Source organism: Dasypus novemcinctus, chromosome 16 (genome assembly GCF_030445035.2).
Source record: "Dasypus novemcinctus isolate mDasNov1 chromosome 16, mDasNov1.1.hap2, whole genome shotgun sequence".
In the NCBI taxonomy this organism is placed as follows: Eukaryota; Metazoa; Chordata; class Mammalia; order Cingulata; family Dasypodidae; genus Dasypus; species Dasypus novemcinctus.
In genome coordinates, this window is record NC_080688.1 from 15,494,737 (window position 1) to 15,504,762 (window position 10,026).

Sequence of the window (10,026 nt, forward strand, 5' to 3'; positions counted from 1 at the left end):
GGTGCCCAGCTATTTGGTCAAGCAAGCACTGGGCTAATTATGATACAAGGACATTTCATGGACTTCGATCTTCAGTGAGTTGGTTGCATAGATGGCTGGTTATATCTACAGTTAACTAAGGGATTGCTGCCAGCAGTGAATGACCTCTCATCTGATCAGCTGAAGGCCTTAAAAGGGAAAGTGATTTCAGCAATGAGAAAGAAAATTCTCATCTCTAATTTAGACAGCCAGCGTCTCCTGGGAACTCATAAAGGACCTTCTTCAGAGCCCCTGATTTGCAACTTACCCTGCAGAATTTGGACTTGTGTATCCTCACAGTTGCATGACACAATTTTATATAATCTCATGCTATTTACAGATATATCCTGTCCATTATTTCCCTAGAGAACCTTGACTAACACAGCTACCAAGAGAAATATATGAAAAAATTTTATTTAACTGAAAAATAGATTTGTTTTGTGATAGTACCTAATAATTGATAGTGTTGCTATCTTATCTTTATATTGTTTTCACATTTTTATGTCCTATCCATTAGCTTAGTCAGCAGGGGTTGGTTGGTTGCTTATTTGGGCAAGGGACTGGGAGGGGCTTCCCTTGGGGCAGAGAGATCATTTAGACCTGAGCTAATAGTTACCACTAACTATACATGTCTACTTAAATTATTAAATTCAAATGTATCTCCCTAGTTGCACTAGCCACACTAAGTGCTGAAGAGCCACACATGCTAGGTACTACTATATTGGACAGTGCAGTCATAGACATTTCCATCATTGCTGGAAGTCTACTGGACAGAGATGGTTTGCAAGACTCTTGAGGTGTGTTATCCAGGTAGAAATGAGGAGGATCTAAGTTGAAGCAATGGCAATAAAACAGAGAGGAGGGAGTACATCTTAATGCAAAGTGATGAGAGAGAGATGCTTTTAAGATGCTGTATTAGGCAAAGAGATGCTCATGCAAAATACCAGAAATTGGTTGGTTTTTATAAAGGGTATTTATTTGGATAGGCGCTTACAGATACCAGGCCATAAAGCATAAGTTACTTCCCTCACCAAAATCTATTTTCATGTGTTGGAGAAAGATGGCTGCCAATGTCTGCGAGGGTTCAGGTTTCCTGGGTTCCTCTGGGCCCAGCTCCTGTTTTCTCCACAAGGTCAGCTGTAGACTATCAGGTGAATGACTCTCTCTCTTTCCCCAGGGCTCCAGCTTAAGTCTTTAGCATCAAACTCCGACATCAAAACTCCAACATCAAAAGCTCTCAACTCTGTCCTTTGCCATGCCTTTTATCTGTGAGTCTCCACCCCTTGGTGGGTGGGGACTCAATGCCCTAATGACATGGCCCATTCAAAGCCCTAATCATAACTCAATCATGCACAGGTACAGACCAGATCACAAACATAACCCAATATCTATTTTTGGAATTTATAACCATATCAAACTGCTACAGATGTCTTCTAAGTTTCTCCTTAGGGTGACTAGGTGGATGGTAGAACTGTTCACCAACATGGCAAAGAAGGAGCAGGTTTGGGGGTAAGGAGTGTGGCATCAGTTAGGTCTGATGAGAGGCAAACCTGGGACAGGCCAGTGGTAAAATCTGAAGGCTGCTGGATCTCAGGATGTGCCCTATGGGGAATCTGTGTGTAGGCAGATCCTGTGGGTAAGGACACTCAGGAAGGTTGTGACCATGAGATGGTCAGAAGCTAAAATCAGGACTGAGAAGCACTGACATTTAGAATAGGGTTTTCAGACCATGGGTGTGTCATTACATCAACAGAATAGGTCTCCATCAGCATTAAAAGTTGGAATTGAGGGGATTGTGGGAAGACGGTGACAGACTGACAGGCAGAGCTGAATTCTTTCACAAAAACAATGGAGAAGAACCAAAAGCTGTCTGAGGGACCTGCTTTGGGGGTCAGCAGACCAGGACAGTGCTACACAGCTTCCAGGAGGGTGAGGGACAAAGGGACAAAAGCTGAAAAGAGAAATGAGAGTTACCAAGCCCCAGTGGTGGCAGGAAGGGCTCCCCTTCCCCACCCCAGGATACTAAGCTGGGGTAAAACCCCTGGCTCACTGCAGTCAACCAGGAGGGGAGCAGACCTCTTCCTCCCTGTAAGCTATTTCAAGGGAAAAGGGAGGGGGAGTCAGGGAGGTTTACTTCAGCGAATTCAGGCAGCAGAGCCCACTATGAATCTCTGCTCTCAAGATTCAGCACAGGAACTCAAGAAAGGCTAGATTGGCGGCGGACTTGGCCCAGTGGTTAGGGAGTCCGTCTAACACATGGGAGGTTCACAGTTCAAACCCCGGGCCTCCTTGACCCGTGCGGAGCTGGCCCATGCGCAGTGGTGATGCACACAAGGAGTGCCATGCCATGCAGGGGTGTCCCCCACGTAGGGGAGCCCCACGCACAAGGAGTGCGCCCTGTAAGGAGAGCCGCCCAGCGCAAAAGAAAGTGCAGCCTGCCCAGGAATGGTGACAGTGGACAAAGAAGAAGACGCAGCAAATAGACACAGAGAACAGACTGCGGCGGCTTGCTCGGTCGGTAGAGGTGGGGTCTGGCTGCGGACGAGGGGTTGATCCAGCTTAGGACGAGGGGTCGGTCCCACTTGGGACGAGGGGTCGGTCCGGCAGCAGACGAGGGGTCGGTCTCACAGGGGTTGCGCGGTTTGGCTGACGGGGTCGCCCGGCGAAGCCGGCGACGAAGGGGTCGCCCGGAGAAGCAGGCGACGAACTGGGGACAAGGGAGGCCAGGCCCTTGTCGGGGGCTCTCAGGACTGGAGGGCGCACGGCAGAAGAACTACCGCGGAGACAAGGTAAACACGCAAGTCCACTTTATTGAGGGAGAGGCAACAGTTTTATAGGGGCTGGGGAAGGCTGATTGGTCAAAGCCACGCCCTGTTCTGATTGGTTGCCGGCGAAAGGTCAGTGGGCGGTACTGGATGGGGGAGGGGTGGTGGTTAGGGATTGGCTGTCGCTGTTGCTGGGGGAAGGGGCAGGGTTTAGGGATTGGTGGCTGCTGTTGCTGGGGTGGAGGGCAGACTTGAGTTTCCCGCCCACGCCTGGCTGTTGCTGCTGTCGGGGGGAGGGAAAAGGGCAGACTGGATTTTTCTGCCCACGCCTGGCTGTTGCTGCTGTCAGGGGAGGGGAAAAGGGCAGACTGGAATTTTCCGCCCTGCGCCTGCGCAGGGAGAAAGAAGAAGGGTGCTGCCCCACAGGCATCGTGTGGAGCCATCCGGGAGGAGGGGCAGCCGTGGAAGCATGGCTGCCAAGAAGGGGAGACCCGAGGGCACTCTGCGCCCATGCCGAGCTCCCTTCAGGGGTGGCGGTGAGTCCGACCAGCCACCCTATTATGGGGGCAGCAGCTTGGCCTGCCGCAGCTGCTCCCCCGCCAGGCCAGCAAACCACACTTCAGCCCGAGGGGTGACCGCAACAGACAACAGGGGTGGGGGGGGGAGGGGAGAGAAATAAATAAATCTTTAAAAAAAAAAAAAGGCTAGATTTGAAACACCACCACAGAAATGTGTGTTGCTGGATGACATCTGCTGGCCAGTCTGGAAACTGCATGGACAAAAACTGCTCCTTCTCTCTGTATCCAAACCCTGGGAAAAAATATACGACCCATAGTGAGTCCTGGTCTGATTTTGAAAACTTAAGCTGGGCAATTTTAAAAACTGAGAATAAGTTGAAGGAAATAACAAAGAAGAGCTGTGGGGAAAAAATAGGCAAGAGAGAGAAATTAGCCATCAGAGTAAATTCACCAACATATTAAGATGCCCAGACATGAGCAAAAAATTATAAATTAAACCAGGAAACATGAAGAAATGGCCCAGCCAAAAGAACAAACCAGATATCCTGAAGAGAAACAGGATTTAATACAATTAATCAGTGATAATCACACAATTCTCCCAAATCACTTCAAAGAATTTAAAGAAAACATGACTAAAGAAATAAAGGATATGCTCCAGAATGTATTTGCCAGGTGCAGTGGATATGCTGCAATGATGAAAGAGGTTGTTGATGTGGGAGGGGTGGGGTGCATGGGGACCTCATATTTTCTGAATGTAACATTCAAAACAAAATAAAGAAAAAAAGAAAAAAAAGAGAAGACATTGGGAGACCAAAAAGAACAATTTAAAAACCTGTAAGAAAAGTAACAGACCTTATGGGAATGAAAAACATGATGGATATTACAAATACATTAGAGGCACAGAAGAGCAGATTTTGAATTGTTGAAGATTTAAAAGACAGAACATCTGAACTGGAAAAGACAGGGGTACAGAAAGAGAAGAGAAGAGAAAAAATGGAATGGAGTCTCAAAGAATTGAATGACAATGCAAAACACACAAACATTTGCGAATGGAAAAGGGGCAGAAAGGATATTTGAGGAAATAATGACTGAAAACTTCCCAAATGTTATGAAGGACATAAATATCAATATCCAAGAATGAAAATGCATCCCAAACAGAATAAATCAAATAGACCTACCCGAGACATCTACTATACAGAAGAACAAATGTCACAGATAGAGAGGATTCTGAAACCAGCAAGAGAAAAGCAATAGAAAAGGGAAACTTGATAAGATTAAGTGCCAACCTCTCATCAGAAACCATAGAGGAGAGAAGGAAGTGGTATGATGTATTTAAGGTACTGAAAGAGAAGAACCGCCAGCCAAGAATTCTGTATCCAGCAAAGCTGTCCTTCAGAAATGAGGGTCAGTTCAAAGTCTTCACAGACTAACAAAAACTGATGAAATATGTTACCAAAAGACCAGATTTTCAAGAAATTCTAAAGGGGGTACTTCAGCCTGAAAGGAAAAAAAAAAAAAGGCGAGAGATAGGGAGAAAAGTTTAGAAATGAAGATTATTAGAAAGGTTAAACTAAAGGATAAGACAGACAATAGAAGGATATGCTAAAAGAGAGCTGAAGGGCAAAATGGATGAAGTAACCCATGCCTTTATAGTAATAACACTGACTGTTAATGGATTGAACTCCCCAATCAAAAGACATAGACTGATTGAATGGATAAAAAAAAATTAGCCATCTATATGTTGTCTACACGAGACCCACCTCAGATGTAAAGACACAACCAGGTTAAAAAGTTGGAAAAAGTTATTCCATGCAAACAGAAACCAAAAAAGAGCTGAAGTAGACCTGATAAATATAAAATAACATATGAAAAATAATTATTCGGTGCAACTGGCAAATTGTTCCTGTGATCAGTATTCTGCAATATTGAATATTCGCCCCAAATACTGCTTTTTATTGAGGGGGACTGGAGAGGAGATATATTTTTGGATACTTCATTTTTCTTTAACACTTTATTTTTATTTTTTGTTTAAAACCAAAGATTTATCATTACACTTTTGCATTTGCACTTTAGAAACTTTAAGAATATGTGGAGTCACAAACCCCAAAATATAATACAATAGTATTGACATTTATAATTACTCATACGGTTACTTTACCAGAGGTCCTTATATCTTTATGCCACTTCAATCCCACTGTCTAGTGTCCATTCCTTTCAGTCTTTCAGTCTGAAGAACTCCCTTTAGCATTGTTTGTAGGGCAGGTCTAGTTCTGTGGAACTCCCTCAGCTTTTGCCTACGTGGGTGAAATATGTATTTTTTAATATCTTTTTTTTAAAAAAGATACATAGATCACACAGAATGCTTCATTAAAAAATATAAGAGGGGCGGCGGACTTGGCCCAGTGGTTGGGGCATCCGTCTACCACATGGGGGTCCACGATTCAGACCCCGGGCCTCCTTGACCCGTGTGGAGCTGGCCCACGTGCAGTGCTGATGTGTGCAAGGAGTGCCATGCCACGCAGGGGTGTCCCTGCGTAGTTTCGTTAGCCCCACGCGCAGGGAGTGCGTCCTGTAGGGAGAGCCACCCAGCGCGAAAGAGGGTGCAGCCTGCCCAGGAACGGCGCCGCACACAGGGAGAGCTGACACAAGATGACACAACAAAAAGAAGTGGACAAAGAAGATGCAGCAAACAGACACAGAGAACAGACAACCGGGGTGGAGGAGGAGGGGAGATAAATAAATCTTTAAAAATATATATATAAGAGGTTCCCATACACCCCCAATCCCCATCCCCTCACTCCTCCCACATTGACAACCTCTTTTGTTAGTGTGGAACATTCATTTCGTTTAATGAATACATTTTGGAGTGCAGCCTCACCACATGGATTATAGTTTACGCTCTCTTCCAGTCCATTCAGTGGATTATGGCAGGATATATAATGTCCTGCATCTGTCCCTATAATATCATTCAGGACAACTCCAAGTCCCAAAACTGCCCCCACATCACATCTCTTCCTCCCTCTCCTTGCTTTCAGCAACTTCCATGGCCACTGTCTTCATATCAAGGATATAATTTCTCCCATTGCTAGAGTCACAATAATTCTAATCCGTATTAGTCCACTAACCCACTCTAATCCATATTTTATTCCTCCATCCTGTGGACCCTAGGATGGTGATGTCCATTCCACCTCTAACACAAGAGGGGGCTCAGACTTCACATGGATGATGGATGGAATTCTCCTGCTTGCAGCTACAGACTCTCTTGGTTCCCTGGTGTGGTGGTTGACCATCCTCCTCCCTGTTAGCTGACCTGGGTAAGTCCAATGAACTGGAGAGTAGGAGTTGCAACTCTGCTGAGGCTCAGGGCCCAGCTGGCACATGGACAGTCCAGAGATTCAAGTCTCCTGAGCATACACCAACTCCAGCACCAACCATGGGTTCAGTAAAAGTGACAGAAGAGGCTTACATAGAAAGGTTACATCTGAGTCCAACTCCATCACACTCAGGAGCACAAATTCCAAAGTAGGGCCCACTGACAAGACTTTCTTAATCATATTCTTCAATTAAAATAATGTGTTTTGATCAATAATTTAGCATGACTACTGTTGAACAGGATTTTGAATTTTTCTTTCTCATAAAATTATGAGTTGGCAAGTTGTTATCTGCTGTAATTCATTCTAATGAGATGTGAAGGATTCTGAAATAGGGATTTGATTATCTAGAAAAAATTATGGTCCAAATGGAAATTAAATAACTAAACCAATAATTAATTTCATTCCTAGAGATTATTTCCAATAGTTAGAGCTGTAATATAAAAATTAGAATTGTTATAATTTCTCTTATACTTGAATTATTATTTACATTTATAAAGGTTTGTTGCTATGCTATTTTTTATAATTGATTAAATCTAATCTGACTTTGCATTCTCTTTTAAAATTTGTAATTTCTTTCCACCTATTTTTCTATTTACTTTACAATTTTACAATAAAGGACGTTTTAACAGCAAAAAAAAGTCATTGATTATGCACTTTAGATAGAGCATATGGTATGTGAATATATCTCAACAAAACTGTTTAATAAACAAATAGATAATTGTGCAAGAATAGCCAGAAATAGGAGCTGTGTACAGCAGTGGAAACAGAGACTTAGAGGTGAGGAATTTTCTTGTCTATTATTATTATTTCAATAATGAAAATGCTTTAAAAATGATTGAAGTGATGAATGGTGATCATACAAAATACCACTGATTGTACACTTTGAATAAATTGTATGTTTATTAATATGTATCAATAAAATTGATGTTAAAAAATTTGTTAATGACTCAGTTTGATATATACAAACACAACTTTTCTTGATTTTAAACACCTAATAGCATGCAAAAGTATATAACTGATAGCACATAGGGATTTTTAGTTTACTACTTACCAGTTTTCCAGTGAGATATAATATGAAACATTTATCAGGACACATTTCTGAAACAGTTTTCTACAGGCAAGCTGGCCCAGTAGATCAGCTGCTATCATGGCTGAGCCATGATTGAATTGCAGGATTACAAAGTAGCCAGCATGTTTCTATTTCATTTCCTCTTTTATTTTCAGAGTTATCCAGTTCAAAAGTTACTAAACTTTAACAGCAGCAATTTTATCAATGCCCAATTACAATTCAATGGAAACAGAACAGAGAACATTAATGTTGCTAAGTTTTCCACTTCTCCAGCAGCTAGACAGTCACACCACCCAGGTGGCAGGAGGTGTGCAGAGTTGTTGCTGGAATATTTTCCCTATCTCAGTTAACTCTACAGCAGAGTATTTTCTTAGGAGCCCAGTTTCACTGACAAATGCCCTGTTAAGCATTCCTGTTTGTGTGGGATGTACCTGTGATCTAGCCTTCCTTTGCACAGGCATTCTCATTAAGATTTAAAGATTCTTCTTCTATAGTTGCTACATCTGAATCACTATCTTCTAAGTGGCATACAGAGGCCTTTGCCACTTTTCTGCCTCAGTACCTGCCCACAAGGCTCCTAACGCTATGGCTGCCTCTATCTGGCAGTCTCCCCTTTCCTTATTTAAACACAGCTGCTCTGCTACCTGCTGTAGCACAGCCAGTAAACGAGCTGGAACCTCCAGGGCATCTCCATATTCTCTCCGTGGTCCCCACTCACCCAGGAGGGCAGCCACCCCTCCCGGCATGGACGTTACACGTCAGCTCGGGATTTCCCCCGCTGACACTCCCTTCCTGGCCCTCATGTCGGCCACTGCTGGTTGTCCTTTGTTCTCCTGGCTGGTGGCTTGCCAATTGTTCCAACTGAACTCCTGAAGGACACGAGTTGGGACAGCTGAGAGGCCAAAGAACACACCAGGCACCGAGTCAGACATGCGCTTTACTGGGACTTAGGAACAGAAGAGACCTTCCAAAGCTGGCGGTTCAGAGAATCAAGATAGCGCTCTGCAAAGAGGTGAAAAAAGGAGGGGCAGTATAAGGGGTCTCAGAAGACATTCCATAGGGTATGAGACCAGAATTTCTGCCAAAGTTCCACAAAGTGCACAAACGGGGCACCTGGTGATGTTACTGCAGGAAGGGAGTATACAGCCTTGAGAAGATTAAAGTGTCATCTGTATATTCTTTTCCTCTGGAGAGGCTTGTTACTTTTTAAACTAAAGAGTCCCTGTTCTGGGCTGCATTTCCTTTAAGGAGGGGGAAGTCTGGCCCTGGGCTCCCACAACATGTGTGCTTTTTACTTTTTAATGCAGTTATTAATGAGGGAGGACACTCAAAGGGTAGAATTCAGTCCATTTGCTTCCTCCACCTCCAGGGTAAACCTTGCATTAACTTGAGGAAAGTAGGCCTTTTGCAAAAACAAGACATCTGGCCCTTCAGCCTATCCCTTCACGTCCCAGGCACTGGCCTTGCCTGGTAACCCCTAAAAATGACGTTAAAGTCCTCCAAACGGGTCTGCTTATTTCTTAAAGAGTCGTTAAGGAAACACAAGGTCAAGTAACAAACAGAAACCCCTCCTGCAGGGCTGGAGTCCTTAACTGCTGCAAGTATTTAGTTGACGCAGACGAAGCTTCCAATTTGGGTTCACCCTGTAAACCAACAACCCCAGAAAAACGGCGTTCGCTCCCGCGCACGTTCAGGGTGCGAGGCCTGGCTAAGGGAAGGGCTGCTGCCGCCGCCGCGGTGACAGCGCTGGCTGAGGCCTCAGGGGCCTCAGCCGCCCATCAGGCATCCGCCCAGACGCTCTTTCCAGAGTGTCCCGCTGACTCCAACCGGCGAGAAGTCACTTCTAGGAAACGCCCTCGCGAGCCAACAGCGGAGTTATCTGCTCCCTGGACGAGGACAACGTACCGCCACGGCCGGAAGCGCACCACCTCATTTCCGGCGCCACGGACCGCCTTCCCGGGCGCGGCCGGAAGTTACTTTACGCAGCCAGACGCCGCACCGCAGCGCCGTAAAGCAAGATGGCGGCGCACTCTCAGGCGCTGCTGCCTTTTCTCCGTTTACTTTATAGCACTTCCCTGCTCCCCCGGGACTTTCGATTTACATCACTAGCCTTGGATTTTCTCGGCACAACACGCTCACTGTTTGCCTTCATTCTATCCGGGGTGGAGGGTGCACTCCAGGCAACGTTAGCGAGCCTGAACTATAGGGGGGCACCATTTTGTACGGAGCCGAAGCGGGACTGGAGCGGACTCTCTCCTGCAAGGCAGTGGGAGGGAGGGGCG

At 45.1% G+C, this 10,026-nt stretch overlaps 1 long non-coding RNA gene across 1 annotated transcript; it reads right to left on the reverse strand.

Moving 5' to 3' along the window:
* Positions 1–2,808: 2,808 nt before the first annotated feature.
* Positions 2,809–9,678, reverse strand: LOC139436650 (uncharacterized). Its single transcript, XR_011645915.1, has 2 exons — positions 5,460–9,678; positions 2,809–3,593 (listed from the first exon to the last, which is right to left on the reverse strand). It is a non-coding gene; the product is annotated as an uncharacterized lncRNA (long non-coding RNA).
* Between the last annotated feature and the right edge of the window lie 348 nt (positions 9,679–10,026).